The sequence below is a fragment of the Peromyscus californicus genome, unplaced genomic scaffold (genome assembly GCF_007827085.1).
Source record: "Peromyscus californicus insignis strain IS unplaced genomic scaffold, ASM782708v3 Scaffold_17__1_contigs__length_78620276, whole genome shotgun sequence".
In the NCBI taxonomy this organism is placed as follows: domain Eukaryota; kingdom Metazoa; phylum Chordata; class Mammalia; order Rodentia; family Cricetidae; genus Peromyscus; species Peromyscus californicus.
In genome coordinates, this window is record NW_026294469.1 from 2700782 (window position 1) to 2720625 (window position 19844).

Sequence of the window (19844 nt, forward strand, 5' to 3'; positions counted from 1 at the left end):
CTTGCTATTGGCTGTCCAGCTCTTTATTAGACCATCAGGTGTTTTATACAGGCACACAGCTTCACAGAGTTAAACAAATACACTAGCATTGTAGCCCAGTTTGTAGAATGCTCATCTAATAGGCACAAAGCCCTTGGATGATCCTCAGCACTGCATAAACTGGTCACAGGCCTGTAATCCCAGCACTCAGAGGTGGACTTAGAAGAGCAGAGGCTCAAGGTCATCCTTGGCTAGACTGGGACACATGAGATCCTGTACCCCGCTCCCCCCACCCCAAAACATATACAAAAGACACTTCATACAAAATCAACTCTAAATGGCCATATATTCAAATATATCATGTAAATGGTGGTGATGGACTTAATTACATAAACTATGACTGATGAAAATGACAGAATAGTACTGGAGTGTGACATACTGTATCTTCTGTTCCCACACACACTGCAGCCTCTCCCAACCACAGACTGGGGTGTGGCAAAATGTATCTTCTGTTCCCATGGACACACTGCAGCCTGTCCTGACACAGGTTGGTTTTAGGCAGTTTGTTTAAGTCCAGTCTCCATGTGTGGCCAATGTCAATACCACTTCTGTACTTTACCAAGGATTACGCAGGACCTGAACAGGAAGACGAGCAGTCTTTAGGAGGATACCAGAGCGAGCTGATCAGATAACAAACTTTCAACTAGTGATTGAAGATAGGAATCTAAGTGTTGCTTTGGAGTGTCCACTGTGAGCATTTAATATCTTCTTCTTAAAAAATTCTATTTTAATTAATGTTAGTGTATAAAATAATGGGTTCTTGCTGTGGGCTTCAAGTATATCAAATAGAGATTTAGCTGTACATAATAAAGCTAAACCTAGAAGGGTCAAGGAATTCTGGAGGAAAGTCAACTATCAAGGAATATTTGATGTTATTCAGCTTTTAATGTATCAGCTGTCTTCTGCTATGAATTTCTTGTGTGCTCATATACTACTAGGCCTTAATGGCAAATAGTGTAAGCTTCTCAGACCCACTGCTGATCTGAACTAGGTAACACCACCCCTACAGAGCTTGGGAGACAGGTGGATTGTAGATGCATAGGTTTGTTTCTTGTGCTCAGACCATCCCTTTCCTTCAGGCCTAGTGGCATTCCACAGCTATTGACTCAGGACAAAAGGATTTTTTGCATATCCAGGTGCTGTGAAGGCTGGGGCAGAATTCCTGGTCCAGGCAGAGTCACCTGGCTGGAGAGAAGAGAACAAGGCAGAGTTTCTGTAGCTGGTAGGGCGAGAGTAAGTTGGGCCAAGGAGTGAGGAGCAAGGAAAAATTTTTGTAGATTGTGGGTGGATTTGAATCAGGTCAAAAGAGGAGGAGAGGAAGGAAAGATGGAGGACAGAGGGCCAGAGGACGAAGATGAGATTGAGAGCATAAGAGCTTAGTCATTACTAGGGCTGTGAGAGGACAGGAAAAGAAGGGACAGAGAGGAACTGAGTGTCAGAACGGAACTGAAGCTGTGTAGATAGAATTTAGTCTCAGAGGAATAAAGTAAACAGACAAAGAGCTCAGTGTACTTAGATTCTTTTCCCTCAGATAACCCCACTCTGACCATAGCGTTTTCTCCAGGACTGGGAGAAATCTTCTGAGGGCAGGCCCCTCGGAAAATTCAGTCAGGTTCTTTTGTGGCGTTTTCATTTTCATGCATCTATATCATCCTTTGTCCCTCTTTGCTCCTCATCTGCCCTCCACCGCCTTACTGCCCCAGCTCACCTGGTCCCTTTATTCAGGCCTCAGATATTCTACTGCCCTCTCTTGGTTTTCCCCCTCCTTTATCTGTAACCGTCTTTCCCCTCCCATAGTCTCTTTCTACCTTCATGGTGTATGTGTAACTGTGCATTTTATGTGTAAATACATGTATATATACATCAAATTATACCTATAATTTGTATACATAGATATAAATTTAAGCCTATATTCCATACATAAAATAAAACATAAATACTTGCCTTTCTGGGTTTGGCTTATTTAACATGATTATCTCCAGTTTGATGCACTTCATTGCAAATATCAATTTTATTCTTTTTACTATTGAATGAAACTTCATTTTGTGTATGATCCACATATTCTTTATCCATTTATTTGTTCATAACATCTCTTTGCCACAGGTGCCTTTTGTAGCCAAACTCTTCCTAACACAGATCTCTGTTGTTTCTAAACATTCATCTCAAGGAAGAATTGAAAAGAATTGTTTGGGAGGAAATAAAGGGGGTGGGTTATAATTCACTGCGAGAACCTGCTCAAAAGCTGCACTCACTGCTGCGCTGTTCCTGACACTCTGGATCCTGTCACCATCACAGGGGAGAAAAAGTCACATTCCAGATCAAACTGAACAGCGCACAGCCCAAGGTCAAGCTTAGTGTTGGTATGGCTGTCCATTTGTTTTTAAAGCATTGCCCCAGAGTCAGCAGAGTTAATCCAGCTTAAGCAGAAAAAGGCCAGCCAGATCCCCAGACGGCGAGGAGGGAGAGAAGAACAACGTGGGACATGTCACTCAGCTGTCATCTGCATTTAAGAAGCAACCGTGATGGAACCAGCTCTTCAGCCTTCTGTAGCTCCCGACCTTCACCTTTAACTGCCTCAACACACCGCACCCCACTTTCTAGGTATTTCTGTAGACAAAACTGAAAAACAACAATTCATTGAGTACCAAGGTAGTGACATCCACTCCCATCGGTGCCTCAGCAGATGGACGTACCTCTTCCAAATCCACAGCCTCGCCTAGGACTCAGCATTGCCCGCCTGGTGGGGAAAGTCTAGAACAGTGGTTCACACCTGTGGGTCACGACTCCTCTGGGGCCACATATCAGATATTTACATTACAATGCATAACAGTAGCACAATTACAGTTCTGAAGTAGCAGTGAAATGATTTTATGGTTGGGGGTCAGCACAACACGAGGAGCTATATTAACAGGTGGCAGCATTAGGAAGGTTGAGAACCACTGGGCTAGAGAGTCTGGTACAGAAAGACATTTGGATATTGTTAAGCTCCATTTCATTCTGCCTGAGTGAAGGTATGGATGCCAGCTGTCCCGTACAGAGCACTGAACTAGTGCAGATGAACCAGACTGTCACAAAACACACAAACTCCAGAGAGCTCTGCCGAAAGGGTCCTTCTGCTTAAAAATGGTCCTTTCATCAATTCTTGACTTGTCTACACAGTTTTATCCCAGGAGACAGAGGAAGCCCAGTCACATATGACACTGTATGGAACGAAGTCTGGCCGGCCAAGAGGAGCGCTGGCCGACATGGAAAGGTGACACACACCTCATGTGTGACCTTAGCACTGGTGGCTTGTGTGTGCACATACGCATCATACACACGTACATGTACACACACACACACACACACACACACACACACACACACACACACACACACAAGTTTGTCCCAAATCCAAAGGTACATACACAGAATGACGTCTGTGATATGCTTCACAGAGAGGCAGGAGGTAGGTAGATTTGGACATAGAACAGCATCGTCTATAAGCTGATAGTTGTTGATATGAAATGGAAGGATCCACGGGAGTTTGTTAATCCTCCTGTTTGTGTAGGTTTCTCATAACAAGGAAACCAAGAGGAAACAAGCTTATGGCTCACTCTAAAGCAAGAAAAACTCTGCAAGAATAACACAGAGACAGGACGAGCTTTCAGAAAGGAATCTATCAGCAAACACATTAATCATCCTCTTTGTGGGGAGAGTGGGTGTGTTTGGGGGTAAAGCGGTACAGGCAGCATCTAAAACAGCTGACTGAGCTGGGCACGGCACACCTGCCCTAGGGGACAGTTAGAAGCTCGTGGGGATATTTTTGCTAGTATTTATTGTCAGCAATGCTGGTTCTCAGAGGGTGGGTAGGGGGTCAAAAATATACGAAGTCCTTCGTACCAAGGACATGTCAGCAATGTCCCAACTGAACAGCATAGGTGTGAGGAAACCGATGTGCCTGCCACAGAAGCCACTGGTGAGCTGTTCTACTGATCAGATCTTGAAAGCATGAGGTTCACATGTGGGGCATGGCACAAGAAAACGTGGCTATCACAGACACACCCAGAACTGTAAGGAACACAGCCACAAAGGCAAAAATGCCACGACTCTGAAATCTCTGCCCGATCAGAGACTTGTCAAGACTGAAGAACCAACATGTCATGGAGAAAATATTTGTAGGTTTGAGAAAGAGGGAAGAGATTTCTCGTAACCCAGAAAAGGCTGCATTAGCATAGTTAAAAGAGAGAAAAAATGTAGGAGAGTGTATACAGAACTCACCGTCAGGGATGTAAGCGCCTGTCCCTAGGAAGGACACACTCGCTAGGACCACTTAAGCCCTGAAAGACTCAGCACCCATCTCAGTCTCGGGGAGCCAATTGCTTCCATTCGGGGACATTTTAAAACTCACTCGCATATTGCCATCGTGGCTTTGGGGCATTGAGTCGGAAAGATTGAGATCAGCCTGGGCGACACAGCAAAGCCGATCTCAACCTCTTCCCCAAATGTATATATCAATTCTGGAGGCACTACCTAGAATATTCCCTTTTCATTTTAAAATTTAACTTCAAAATTTCAAAGGGTGTTCATGCTTAATAATTTTCTTGGATTCCATACCCAAGAGATTTGGGGAAAACAAGTTCAGACTGGTCCCTGCCACCTCTCCCTCCCAGTCTGAGTAAATGTATTTACAAGTATTTATTTAACTGACACATGTACTAAACCAGAGAGCAGTGGGTCCACCACAGGTGAGCATGTGACCTTCGGAAGAATGACTCCTGTCTGCCTTCACATTACTGATCAGGTCATAACCTTGAGAAGTTCATGGTCTGTTTGCAGGAAACAAAGACACATTGAACCAACTCCAGAAGTGTCGGAAGACAGCGTGAGATTAAATCCTAAATGAGTTGTACGGATAATAAATGGCTCGAATCACAGCCATGAGGCATATGGCTATGGTCTGGAGCTGGAGGGAGTGTTTTGTGAGGAGGGGGTTCTGAAAACTGTAGAAAAGGGGGTGTGCTGTGAAGGAACACACAGAACGGGGAGGACAGCAGGTGGGCAGGGGCTGCTGTCTGCCACGCCTTGAGTTAGCACTCCAGCCAACGTCCCTGGATGACAGGTGCGTGCAGTCTGGCCTCCTCGTCCTGACCCTCCCGCTGGTCTTTCTGGACTCACAGGTCACCTGTTTCTGACTCTGCTGCTCGGGCTTGGGTTGTCACGTTCCTCACGCTGCCTTTTTGGCCACAAGCCGCTGATGCCTTGGCCTAGAACAACCGAGTGAGCAGCCAAGATGCAATTAGAAGAAAGGGGAGGAGCACCGGTGTTTTACAGTCACGCAATTTTTTCTTTTTTCCCTATGCATAGACAAATTCTTTTAAAATCATTTTTTTTTCTTTTCTAAAAATCAGTACTGAAGATGACAGAAAAATTTCCCCCAATGTATCATGAATGGTAGAATAATTTTGAATAATGTTTACCAAAATATTGGTGGGTGAATTCTTAGCAATAACACACCTAGAATGAACTTAAAAAGCACTAATCCAAGGCCAGCTGGATGGCTCAGTGAGTAAAGGTGTTTACCACTCGAGTCTGGTGAGCTGAGTTCAATTCCCAAAGCCCACACAGAGGTGAGAGAAGAAAACCAGTTCCACAAAGTTGACCTCTGACTTCCAGATACATGCCTGTGGCACATACCTGAAAACATATATGATGTGTACTACAATAATAAATTTAAAAAAATGTAAATCATTAATCCACCGGCTCTGCCGAAAGTCTTGAAATGAGTCTTGAGAGAAGCCAGAGAGAGCGCAATCTCCTCGTGTGTGTTGGCAGTCAGTGACAGGCGTGGTAGTCTGAAGTGAGGGGTCATCACGCTCATTCCAAATGCGTTTTTAAGACTTCCTGTCACAGCTCTTTGATCCTTCAGGAACTGCCATTCACAGACCACTAATTAAGAACACTTTTTCAGCCAGGCGGTGGTGGCAGTCTCTAATCCCAGCACTTGGGAAGCAGAGGCAGGAGGATCTCTGAGTTCAAGGCCAGCCTGGTCTACAGCCTGAGTTCCGGGACAGGCTCCAAAGCTACACAGTGAAACCCTGTCTGGAAAAACAACAACAAACAAAACAAAAAGGAGCATATATAGTTAGGATACAATGTGCACAGAGGGGATGAGGGAGAGGGGTGAATCATTCTGCTTTCTCCACTGACTGATCTGCCAACAGTGTTTGGATTCTTGGTTTGTGCTTATCTACATTCCTGCTAACACAGGTATGAATGTTCTGAGTGTGTGTGTGTATGTGTGTGTGTGTGTGTGATGCTGTGTTTATCTGCATTTCTGTTAACACAGGTATGAATGTTCTGAGTGTGTGTGTGTGTGTGATGTGCCTACTGCCACACATTTCTCATAAAGAAGAGCTCTTGGAAGGCTTTGAAAGTTTTCACAACACGCAAACACTTGATAACAAAGGCAGGTTTCCCTTGAGAAAAGCAACTAGAGACACAAAACAGTTGACATTTAAATTTCGTTTTTCCTGTAGGAACAGCATGGGGGCGTGGATAACTCTGACAGTTTTTGAGACAATGTCTAGGGAGGCTGCAGGCCGGCTCCACAGCGTCTGTGTGTTGACTGTGGAGTCTTGAGTAAGGCTGTACTCAGGTCTTTAGTCTGAGGTTTTAGTCTTATTCTGGTCCATATTTTAAAGGACCCTGAGTTGCTAATACCAACATAAATTGATGAAGAGATTTTCTGTCCACTAAACTAGAAAAGATGTTTTTTTTTTCTCCCACAGAGCTCTGGCTGGACATGAGATATAATGACTCAAACATGGCTGGTCCACATCAGTGATTCTTCAAGTATCACTCACGTCTATCAATCAATTGTTATGCTAAAAGCAGATCAAAGATGACTGTTTGAAATAAATTATTAAGTTTAGATTTATTTTAACATCAAGTACATGGAGCCTCATTTAAAGCAAATGTGCTTCTTTTAAAAATCTTATTTTAGTCTCTTAAAAATTTCCAGCTACATTTAGAGAATATGTTGCCAGCTCTGCATGCTATACATATCAATGCTAAAAAACATAAATTATAAATATACTGTTCAATTTTTAGAGCATAAAAAGATGTCTATCGGGGCACAGTGGCATAGAGTGAACCCCTGTACTGAGGAGATGGAGGTAGGAGGGTTATGAGTTCAAGGCCAACCTGAGCCACACAGTGATACTGTATACCAAAGAATCAAGGGCTAGGGTTGTACCTTACTGTCAGAGCGCTTGTTTAGCATGTATAAGGATCCGCGCTGGCTCCCCAGGACCTGACCCAAACAAACATGAGTAACTTTGAATACGAATGTGCATCTATGTGATTTGTAGCATCATTCCCTGCTGGAGGCGTCTGTGAAAACAAGCTTACAAGCTAGAGATAGACCTCTGAGCCAGGCCAGGAAAAAATACTCCCTAAGTGTCTTGTCTACAGCCTGGCTGTTTATCTCATATCTGGGTCCCAGAACACCAGGTCTTTCTCACCATCACAGAGCTTGGCAGGACACTCCAAGGATGCCCCTGTGCCACTATGTATCAGTTCTCATTTAACTCAAAAAAAGTTCAAGTAAACAAGCCGTTTTATCAAATAGACTATTTAAAACCATTTTCCTTAATCTGTTTACTGCAAGGGAAATCAGAGCAAAGCCCGCCAGAAGCCTGCTCCGTGCCCTGTCCGTTTATTCTCACGCTTCCAGCATGGCTGACTTTTTCAGCTTCAGAATTCTTCAGCCCTCAAGACACAACACTTTAACAAAGTTTGCTGTTTGTTTACTATTCTTCCGTTTTCAGTGTGTGTGTGTGTGTGTGTGTGTGTGTGTGTGTGTGTGTGTGTGAATGTCTGTATGTTGTGGGTACACATAACTGCCCAAGAACGTCAGGTATCATCCTTAATCATTCTTCCATCACACGAAATGAGGCAGAGTCTCCTAAGCAAGCCAAAGCTTGCCAATATGGCTGGTCTGGCCTCCAGCTTGCTCTGGGGATCTCCTGCACCTGCCTTCTAAGGCTTGGGTAACAGGCAAGCCACCATGCCCACCAGCCATTTGGACAGGTTTCCCGTCTCCCAACTCCAGTTTTCACACAAACCCAGCAGGTGCTTTAACTCCCTATCCTGGGTCTCCCGTTTGTACTGATTCAGAACACGGGGGACTAGACCGAACCCTCCCTTCGTTCTGCTCAGGACTCCTAACCCTGTCTGAGAGGCTCACTTCATGGCCATGAGGGCCGGAGACCAAACCCAGGCCTTTGCTCACTCTAGGCAAGCATTCTAGCATGACACTTCGTCCCTGGCTGACAAGTGGCCGCTGAGTTCGGTGGCACTGTGTTCATCGGGCCACCAGCTGCCGGGGGAGTGGGGGAGGGTGGGGGTGTGGGGTGTGGGGGGTGGGGAGATGGGGGGATGGGGTGGGGGTTGGGGGGGTGGGGGTGTAGGCTGAGGAACCACAGCGACCCTTTGGGATTCTGACTCCTGAGAGGCCAGCGAAACCAGGCAGACCTACCTAAAGATGCCAGGGGAGAGTGCATGCTTCATCTCCCACAAGACTTTATGGGGAGAAAATGTCTTCCCATCATCCTCTTCTCTCCAACATCCACCAAAATGTCTCACATAATCACCTAAGAGTGGTTATGGTTGAAGTTTACACCAGCGACTTCTAGAGAGCATGGCCACATATTTATGTAAGTATTTTGGGATACCCTTTTCTCAGAGCTCCTACAGCAGTTGGTTTTCACAGGTCCCTAATAACATGTGCTTAGGGGTGGGGCCGATCTGAAGGTTGGTGGGAAGACGCAGAAGCCAATGACTTGGGGACAGATGTGGGCCAGCGACTCCAGCAGAGCTGGGAAACATTCCCAGCAGACATCACAGTTCTCCCACTCAGGTCTCCTTCAAAGCGCCTGGAGGAATAAAGGGACATGTGGCCAGGACCCAAACACCTCACACATACCAAGGGCGATGTGCACAGGAAAGCAGTGCATTCTGGGCTGGACCAGGCAGAGCCCGGCTCCCTCCATTCTCACCCCAGTTAGTGACACCAACAGGATCCTGAAAGCTCCTGGGTGGGCCAGTGGCCAAGAACAGGTGTCAATCACCTGTGTTGTTATAGTACTATTCCCTGGAGAGGGGCTATTTCCTGTCCCGAACATGAAAGCAGATCTACCCCAGACTCTGAAGGTATGTGGTGATTGATAAATACATCACAGTCCTGCTCCTCATCCACCCAGAGCCCTCCCCAAGGGCTGCTCCTTGTACTCTGGAAACAGCCCAAGTTTAGGGAGCAGGAAGTATGGAGTCTGCTTCTGCACTTGCAGCCCATGTGGCCTTGGACAAGTTGTTTACCCCAAGTCTGGAATTTCATTTTTTTCTGGGAACAGTTTACTGCATGTAACCCTGAGTTATCACATCTAATAAGAATTTTACTTGTTTTGGTAAAGTCTGCATCCTTTTGGTGTGGAGGTGGTGGACGGTTAGGAAATGGGAAGGGCCAGGGTTGGCTTGATTGGCTATGCAGAGAAAAGAACAGAAAGTTACAGGAAGAAAGAAAATATGTTGGAAAAGATGAGAGAATGGAAACAGAAAAGAGCCTAGAGAGGCTTGCTGAGGGCGAACTGGAGAGAGTGAGAAGAAAAGAAATATCTCTGGGGCACCATGGGATGTGGAAAATACAGAGAACTGGGACCTTGTGGACTATTACATCTTCCTTTAGCATTTTTAGGGGTAATTTGGTTAAATAAGAAAATCATTTTTATCATATAGGTTGTTTGAAACTGTCTTCCTGTATTCAGCTTGTCCAAACATGATGTAAGAATGGAAATACCCAGAAGGCGATTCCATTTCTCGACTTGGATGACCCCATTCTCACTCCAGCTGCCAACACAAGAACCCTGACAGCTCAAAGATGTGCCGGCAGCCCCAGCAAGGTGTCCCCACACGCCACTGAATGGATTGGTTTCTGTGCTGCCTTCAGAGGTCAACCCGAAGAAGCCTGTGAGATAGTTACAGCCTCCTTTGACTTTATCGTTGCCTGTCCTGGGCCCCTTGAGGTGTGAGCCCAGTGGGGGACAACTTTGGAACCTCTGAGGTGAGCACACACAGACTTCCTAGGAACATCAATCTGGAGTCCAGTTGTATCCTCAAAGCTCCGTGAATCAAAGAAAACCTCACACTAGGTCAGTTAAAACACCTGTGCTTCTAAAAACCTTTCCTGACCCTTCCATATCAGCAAATAATAAAAGAGAAAACACAAAGCAAAGCACCTTGGAGTTAAGGGAACTGTCTTTGGGTGTGTATGGGCAGCCAGTCTTTTGGCACTGTGGGCTGACAAGGGTTTTTAAAACTCCTTCCTTTGTATGGGATATCCACTTGTTTTAGTGAACCCCAAGTGCCCTGGAGAAGTCTTATGCATAGGAATTACGTAGAAGAAATCAAGAAAGTCGAATAATTTTGCTTTATTATATTTTTTTTGTTTTTTGGAGACTATTCCCATCAGACCCGGGTGCGTGGTTTTTCTGTATTCTCATCAAACAGAGTGCCTTGGCTGCTTTCCTTTCACCGGGCAGCGTCTCTCGCCCATCATCGTGGCCCTCTCTAGGACGCTGCGGGTCCCTTCACCGCCCCCACGTGGAGTGAGCAAAAGCTGGCACCGCCTTACCTCAGATGAGAGCTCCTGCCACGGCACAGGCATGCCCCCGGGGGCTGGAGTGGCATCTGGAGGGGAGCCCTCCCGGGCAGGACGCCTATGCCCACGGTCTTAGGTTTACTGTAGGGACAGGCTGCAAGCATACTCACCACAGTCCCCCCAGCCGCCCTGTCCTCAGAGAGGCTGGGTTTCTAAAATGTGCTCCTAGGAGGACAAGAGATGTTCTCGAAGGGAACAGACTTGCTGCCGTTCTCAGAGCTATTTAAAGGGTAACTTCCACACCCTAAAAGAGAATCTTCGTAGTTATTATTTTTCCTGAACAGAAAAATATATCTTTGTGTTGACCACTTAAAAATACAGAAAAGAAGTTAAATAACATTTTAGTGGAAAATCATCCTAGCTTCTTAATATAATATTTGTTATTAATTCTGTGAGAAATCCATATGATGTATTTTAATCATATTCACTTCCAACTCCTCTGGGATCCACCACCCACACCAGCCTACACCTCCCAACTCGTTATAGCTTCTTGTATGTGCATTGGTATTTGTGGAATAGGCATAGTTGAAGGTAAATTACTTGTTAAACTGACTTGTTGATTGTCAAATGTGAAATGCTGCCATTTTATTTAATATTTCCTGATAGCAGCATCTAAAATGGCTACGTGTTACTGCTTTGCAGAGTTCTGCTGTGATTTAGTTAGCTGAATCCACCTGGCTACACATTAGTTTTGCTATTAAAACATGCCTCATGAGGAATCTTTGTGTACAATGTTGGCAGATACCAGCAATAAATTCTTTGGCACAAATCTGGAAATGTTGGAATGCCAGGTTGTAAAGCAGACCCACTTTAAAGGTTTTGACTTGCAGCTTTAACATCAGTTTCCAGTTTTCCTGTCTTGCCAACATGGCATGTTATCCTAAAAGTTATCACCAACTTGATAAAAGAAAAATGTTGGGTTCCATCCCACAAGACACACTAAGCCATTTTGGTATAGTTTTAATATGAATCTATATGATTACTTATGAGCTTCAGGATTTTCTTATTTTTATTGGCCATTCACATTTTTATTTTTGCTTTGACCATAATCTCTCCAATTTTCAGAACATTTGTCTTTTTCTGACTGATTTACTGGCTCCCTTCAAATATAAACCCAGGCGAGGATACTAGCAAATTCTTCCTGATTTGCTATTTGTCTTCATTTTAGTTATGTTTATTATCATTGTTATTGGAAACAAGGTCTGCTATGTCACCCAGGCTGGTCTTGAATTTATAATCCTCCTGCCTCAGCCTGCTAAGTCCTGGGATATCTGGTGTGTGCTATCACAACTGGTGTCATGGTGCTTTTTTATGTAGAGTAATTTATTATTGTAAAAACAAAGAGTGAAATCAATCTTATGTTTCTGACTTTGTGTTCAGATTGTATCAGCAAAGCATCATCCCACTGGTACGTGAAAGATCTTCTGTGTTCCGCAAGGCTAAGGAGCATCAGAAGGGAAGGCTCTCACGCTCCCTCCCTCACGCATCTTGCCTCCAGTTTGTGGTGACCTGTGCATCAGAAGCAGGTTCTAGTTGAGCACCTCCCAGGATTAGTCACTGTAGCTGAGGTGGATACTGGCTTCCTGGTGAAGCTCACATATTGAATAACTGACATATATAAGGAAACCAGACAAGAAGAGGGTAGTGACGAATCAAAAATCTGTCCACTGCCTCCCAAGTGGTGGGACTAAAGGTGTGTACCACCACTGCCCGCTTAAAAATTTATTTTTAATTATATCTATGTGTCTCTGTGTGTATATGTGCATGAAGGTGATTAATTATATCTATGTCTGTTAGGATCCTGCTCTCACTTTTCCGGGTCTAACGTCTTACATCATCAGGGGGGCGCCAGCAACTGCGTACTGCCGTGTGGTCACACTATCTCCGCCTTAAAAAGCCGCACATGGACTCCCACCCTCTCTTTCTGTTTCCTCTCTGCTCTGCTCCTGCCATCTTTCTGTCTCTCCAGGCCTGGTTTTTTTCTAATAAAGCTCTTTCTGACTCTGGTAGTCATAGCCACGGCTCGTAACTTTTCCACCGCGCCGCCTACCCACCAGCGCCGTTCATCCTTTCAATGTCTGTGTGTCTGTGTGTGTGTATATGTACATAGGTGTCCACGGAGGTCAGAGGGCCACAATCACAGGCGAGCTGCCAAGCATAGGTGCCGGGAACAGAACTCAGGAACTCCAAAAGAGCAATCTACTTTCCTAACCACTGCATCATCTCTTCAGACTCAGCTTTATTATTATTATTATTATTATTATTATTATTATTATTATTATTATTATTAGTGTGTGTGTGTGTGTGTGTGTGTGTGTGTGTGTGTGTGTGTGTGTGTGTAACCATGCACATGGGGGTTAGAGAACAACTTTTGGGAGTCAGCTCATTCTCGTCCTTCTGTGGGAACCAGGCATTGAACTCAGATCATCAGGTTGACTTAGCAAGCTGCATTACCATTAGTCATCTCACAGGCCCTCAAACTAACAAAGGACACCCTGGCCAAGGGTGGTAGCACACACCTTTCATCCCAGCACTCGAGAGGCAGAGGCAGGCATGGTCTACAGAGTGTGTTCCTGGACAGCTTGGGCTCTTACACAGAAAAACCCTGTCTCAAAAAACAAAAAACCAAAAAAAGAAGCCCAGGTATCATTGACATAAAAAATGGTGTATGCTTAAGGTACACAGCTCCATGTTCTTGAGGATGAAAGAAATGTGGGATTTAAAGACCCCAAGTGAATGGCTTTAATACAGGGAGGAGGTTTGAGCACCAGCTGGCTGGGTCAGTCAGGGTCACGGAAAGGACCGTCTGAAGGGAGCATTACCAGTGCAATGAGGGGGAGCACTCTCCTCTTCCCGTTCTCAGGGAGACTAGGAATACACGTGACAGCTCAGTTTCTCCCTGTAGAGTTATAAAAGATGTTGCCAGCCTATAGACTGAAGTTTCTTGGTCCCGCCTGGTCTTGCCTGGGCAGCAGCCATTTTTATAAAATAACACTCACAGGCTTAATATTAATTACCAACTGTTTGGTCTATGGCTCAGGCTTATTGCTAGCTAGCTACTACATCTTAAATTAACCCATTTCTATTAATCTATGTATGGCCAGATGTTTTGTGGCTTTACCTGTGTTCTATTACATCTTGCTCCCTTGGCAGCACCCAGCTCTGCCTTTCTTTTCCCTGTCTGTCTCTTGGATTTCCTGCCTGGCTATATCCTGTGTTGTCATAGGTCAAAGCAGCTTCTTTATTAACCAATAGTAGCAACACATATTCACAGTGTACAGAAAGACCATCCCACAGCACCAGCCAAATGTGCTTGTTATCCACAATGCCCAGAGGAGGGCTCAAAGGGCAGTTAAGGAGGAGGGCTTAAGAATGCAAATTTGTTTATATTTTATGTATGAGTGCTCTGTATGTACACCTGCATGTCAGAAGAGGGCGTCAGATCCTATTATAGATGGTTGTGAGCCACCATGTGATTGCTGGAACTCAGGACCTAGAAGAGCAGCCAATGTTAACCGCTGAGCCATCTCGCCAGCCCGAGTTTATATTCTTCTCTCTTGCATTTCTATTTTGCTTGTGGTGTTTTTGGTGTACAAACAGTTTTTTCTTCTTAGAAGTTAAATGATTGGATGATGCAGATTCTGTTTTCCCAAGATTGTCACACAAACATGCCCTCACATGTTCTTCCAGCATGTGAGCACTGCTTTTGGACTGGTGGGAAATAACAATGTATCACGGTGGTGGCACATGGCTGAACAGTTCACTTCACGGTGGCGTGTGAGAGAGAAAAGAGAGCTGGGTGTGGCCTTGAGGTCACGCCTCTGCTGACCCCAAAACACCCACAGAGAAACCCCCTCCTAAATTTTCTCCCACCTTTCAGAAGCCCCCAGATGAGGAACAAGCCTTTAACGTGGGCTTTGGGCTTCAGATGCAACATTGCAGACCCCCTTCTGTTGATGGAAAATCCACATTATTCTCTCATGAGCAGATAATGAGAGATACTGTTCTGCCCATCTCTAGAAAGTGCCATCTGACACACAGCACTGCAGTTAAGAGACTTAGGGAGCAAGAGAGAAATCCTAGACTGATCTTAAGACTCCCAACACTCTGAGGAGCCAGTGGCTGGAAGGAAGCCCAGAGTAAGTGCCACTTCCTGCACAAGTTTCTTAGGAAGTGGTATCAGAATAAGTTCCTCTCCCCCGAACTCCACTTCCCATAATTTTTTTAAATTGTGGAAAAAATATACGTAAGACTTACCATTTCAGAGGTTTTTAAGTATATTCTTCTGTGGACTTCAATATAGCAATCACATCATACAACTATCTCCATTACACTTACCTTGTAAAACTGAACTCCCATGTCCATTAAATAGCCTGCCCCCATCCCTGGTAACCATCCTACATCACCTCTATGGTTTTGAGTTTCACATAAGCAATTTGTTCTTTACTTGACTTTCAGATCTTGGTTTATTTCACAAAGCACAGTTCCTAAAGTCAGGCACATCAGCTATAACCTTCCCTGAGTGGTGCAGGCCTCGATCCAGCCTGTATCTCCGAGTCCTGGGCTCCGTAGTTCAGCGGTAGAGGACCTGCTCAATGTATTTGAGACTTTGGCTTGGATCCCTAACACTCAAACCAAACCAAGCTGCTCACCCCCAGGTTGGGCATGTAGCTCAGTTGTCAAGCTCCAATTGGTCCCATCAGTTTGAGAGTTGATACCAATAGTGATGAGTGATGACCTCCCTGTTCCTAAGCCTTCCTCAGAGGCGAGTGCTCTTGGCTTTACCTCCTGTCAGTTCGGCCAGTGTTCAGTCCCCTGTACCTTCATCCTGCACACCCCCTTTTCCTACACAAAACTGCAGGCATGGAATTGCACTGTCCAGCCCAGACCTATCTTTCATAGAACACCATTTTTTTGCCCTTTTTAAGTGTCAGAGAATTTGCTCAACTCTAAACAAATAAACAAAACCCCCAAACTTCCCAACAGTGACGCCTGTGTCTGGGCTGTTCTTGACTCTGGGCTGTTCTCAGAGAATGGCTGATGAGCATTGCCATATATCTTGGAAAATTTCTTCAGCTCTGAAAATCCCAAGTAATGATGTTCCTACCTCCAGGAAACTAACCCACCAGCAGTAATTCCAAGGCAACAAAATAATTAAGTCTCTCTTAGGCAAGCTTGAGCTAACTTGGTTAAAGCAAACAGCTCAGACTTCTATTGTCACATGGAGGTCTTGCCCAGAGGGGTTCTGACCTCCACAGAGAATTGCAGAGAAATAGATCCATGCTGTTCCTTTAAGGCTGTTTTTGCTCATGCAAATGATGCTCTCAACACCCACTAATGCTTAACTCCTAAGTTAAAAACAACTGCATGGCAATTTGAACCACTCTGATCCCTGCATCGTGATTTTATGTGATTTGTGTACTGTATACAAGACTTGACCTGGAGCTAGCAGCAAGAACTGTTATTAGAAGCACTTTCCAAGGAAATTACTGTGACAAGTAAAGGCTTGAGGGTTTCTGTAGGCGCCTAGAGCTATTCATTCCTGGTCCTTGGGAAGCACAGCTGTGGGTCCTAAAATCTGTCTAATCACTATGCCCCTGGGTGCAGACAGAGGACAGTCCTGGGCCAACCGGAACTCCTGTCTATGGTGACACTCCACTCCATTTTTAGAGTTTTCATTACTCAGAAAAAAGAAAGAAAGAAAGAAAGAAAGAAAGAAAGAAAGAAAGAAAGAAAGAAAGAAAATTGCTTCCATTTTTCCCCTTTTCTTCCTTGATCCTAACAGGGAACACCCCAGCAGGGCCAACATTTCCTGGGAGCTAATGACTAGCTGGGCTAAGTGCCCTTGGCTTTACCTCCAGTTAGGCCTTAATTGCTGCGATAGGAAGTACTTTCCAATCAAATTATTGTTTAATCCAAACAAAAGAAAATAAACTGTTATTGCTGTCAACAGGAATGATCAACTCTCCCTGGGAGTCTGGGAATGTGGGAATGGTGGGGGTTTAAGTGTAGAGAAAAGTGTTTCTCTGGGGAAAGTTGCATGAACACCCTTGGGGAGAGTCTTCACTCTACACCCTGGTACACAGCAGAGTCAGAGCGCAGCCTATAAAAAAGAAATGGGGAAACGCACAAGGCAGAAAGCTCGTGGTCCTCGCCATTTTCAATTAGGTATATACCTGTTAAGAAAGGGTCTCTTTGTAGCATGAATCCGAATTAGTCTTAATAAAAACCCAGAGCCAGATATCAGGGTAAACGCTGAAAGATCAGAGAGACAAAGGAACAAATCACCGCCACCTCTCACCTCACCAACTCCTCAGCCGAAAAGACTGAGCCCCTTCTCCTCCCACCTCATATTCCTTTCTCCACTCAGCATATCACTTCCTGTCGCAACCTCCCTAGTGCTGGGATTAAAGGTGTGGCCACCACTGCCTGACGTCTATGGCTAACTAGTGGCTGGCTTTGCCCTCTGACCTTGGGGCAAGCTTTATTTGTTAGAGCATACACAAAATATCACAACATCTCTTTATTTTTGCTTTATATGCAGGAACGTTTGCCTGTGTGTATATATGTGCACCACATGTATGCAGTGTCCACAGAGGCCAGAAGTGGTGCTGGGTCCCCTGAAACTGGAATGATAGAGGGTTGTGAGCCACCGCGTGGGTGCTGGGAATTGAACCCAGGTCTCCTGCAAGAGCAGCGAGTGCCTGAGCGCTGAGCCGTCTTCCCAGCACTGGTCTGTGGATCTTCACCACAGTAAAACGTGGTTCTGTAGTGGTAAATCCAACCCCCACTACTACTCACCCAGTGGACTCACTCAAACTTTTCCCGCTCTGTCTGACTTCCCATTCCTCCTACCACAATCCTGCTAACCACTGTTCACTAGGTCTTGGACAGTTCTAGGTGCCCAGTGCAGTGGAATCAGATGTTATCGATCCTTTATGACCCACTTACTTTATCATGATCAAGTTTCACTCAGGTTTCAGCACACATCAGGATGTCTTTCCTTTTGGAGGTTGAATCGTATTCCACTGTGTATGCATACCCCATTTTGTTTATTCATAGTAGAATGGGCATGTGCACAGCTCCATCTTCCAGCTGTTGTGGATAATGCTGCTGTGTTTAATTTGTCACCCATAAGCTTCACTGAGCCCTGGGGAGGGGCTTTTGAAGGGGAGTTCACTGCTTTGCTGCCTGCTTCTCACACCTGCTTCTGGGGATCAGCAGGACACCACATGGCCTGTAGCCTGTCCCACGAGCAGCTACTCTGCTGGCCTGGAAAGCAGAGCCCAAGACCACAGACCTCACACGAGGCAGGTAGACAGCCCAAGACTCCACGCTTCCATGCTGGTATACCTGAGGAGGAACTTCAGGACCTAGTCCAGGCTGAGGCCCTGAGTTTTGGATTCTGAATGGTAGGGGCCTGCTCAGTTTGCTGGAGGTTCTGGGCTCAATCCCCAGTATGCAGACCAAACCAACAACTGCTTTTAGGGCTGGAGATGTAGCCACGTGGTCAAGCACTTGCTCACCTTGCTTCTCTGTGTTTGATCCCCAGCACCCAGACCACATTTGTTGGGGTCTGCACAGCACATATACTAGGTCCTACAATCTTCTCAAAACCCAGTGGTACCCAGCAGGAATAAGCAGTCTAGACCCTGGGTGCTCACAATAGGCTTTGTAGATGTGTGAGGAGTATTGGCATTGGGTTGTGATAAATAGGGTTGCAACCCCTTTGGTTGGGGGTTGAATGATTCTTTCACAGGGGTCGCCTAAAACCATCAGAAAACACAGATGATTCATAACACTAGCAAGATTACAGTTATGAAGTGGCAATGAAAATAATTTTGTAAAGGGTGATGTTTCTCTGACTTCTTTCTCAGCCCTTTTACCATTTGTGTATAGGAGGGCTACTGATTTTTTCTGAGTTGATCTTGTATCCTGCCACTTTACTGAAGGAGTTTATCAGCTGTAGGAGTTCCCTGGTAGAATTTTTGGGGTCACTTATATATACTATTATATCATCTGCAAATAGTGAAAGTTTGATTTCTTCCTTTCCAATTTGTATCCCCTTTGATCTCTTTTTGTTGTCTTATTGCTCTAGCTAGAACTTCAAGTACAATACTGAATAAATATGGGGAGGGTGGACAGCCTTGTCTTGTCCTGATTTTATTGCTTTGAGTTTCTCTCCGTTTAATTTGATGGTGGCTGTTGGCTTGCTGTAAATTGCCTTTATTATGTTTAGGAATGTTCCTTGTATTCCTGATCTCTCTAAGACCTTTATCATGAAGGGGTGTTGGATTTTGTCAAAGGCTTTTTCAGCATCTAATGAGATGATCATGTGGTTTCTTTCTTTCAGTTTGTTTATATGGTGTATTACACTGACAGATTTTCATATGTTGAACCATCATTGCATCCCTGGGATGAAACCTACTTGGTCATGATAGATAATTTTTTTGATGTATTCTTGGATTCGGTTTGCCAATATTTTGTTGAGGATTTTTGCATCAATGTTCATGAGGGAGATTGGTCTGTAATTCTCTTTCTTTGTTGCATCTTTGTGTGGTTTGGGTATCAGGGTAATTGCAGCCTCATAAAAAAAGTTTGGTAGTGTTCCTTCTGTTTCTATTGTGTGGAACAATTTGAAGAGTATTGATTGGTATTAGTTCTTCTTTGAAAGCCTGGTAGAATTCTGTACTGAAACCATCTGGTCCTGGGCTTTTTTTGGTTAGGAGACTTTTGATGACTGTTTCTATTTCTTTAGGAGTTATTGAGCTATTTAAATGGTTTATCTGGTTTTGATTTAATTTTGGTATGTGGTACCTATTCAGAAAGTTGTCCATTTCTTTGAGATTTTCCATTTTTTGTGGAGTACAGGTTTTTGAAGTATGACCTGATGATTCTCTGGATTTCCTCATTGTCTGTTGTTATGTCTCCCAGAAGATAATGTATGGTAACTGCTTTTTCAAGTATGTTTGAGAACGTGTCACCCAAACACCTTGGAGATTAAGGATAATCCTGAAGGTCACTGACCTCCATTTGTTAACAGTTGCATGCCAGCTAAGCCTTTTCATTTTCAAAATCCTCTTCAAGCTGGTGTAGTACCTACTTT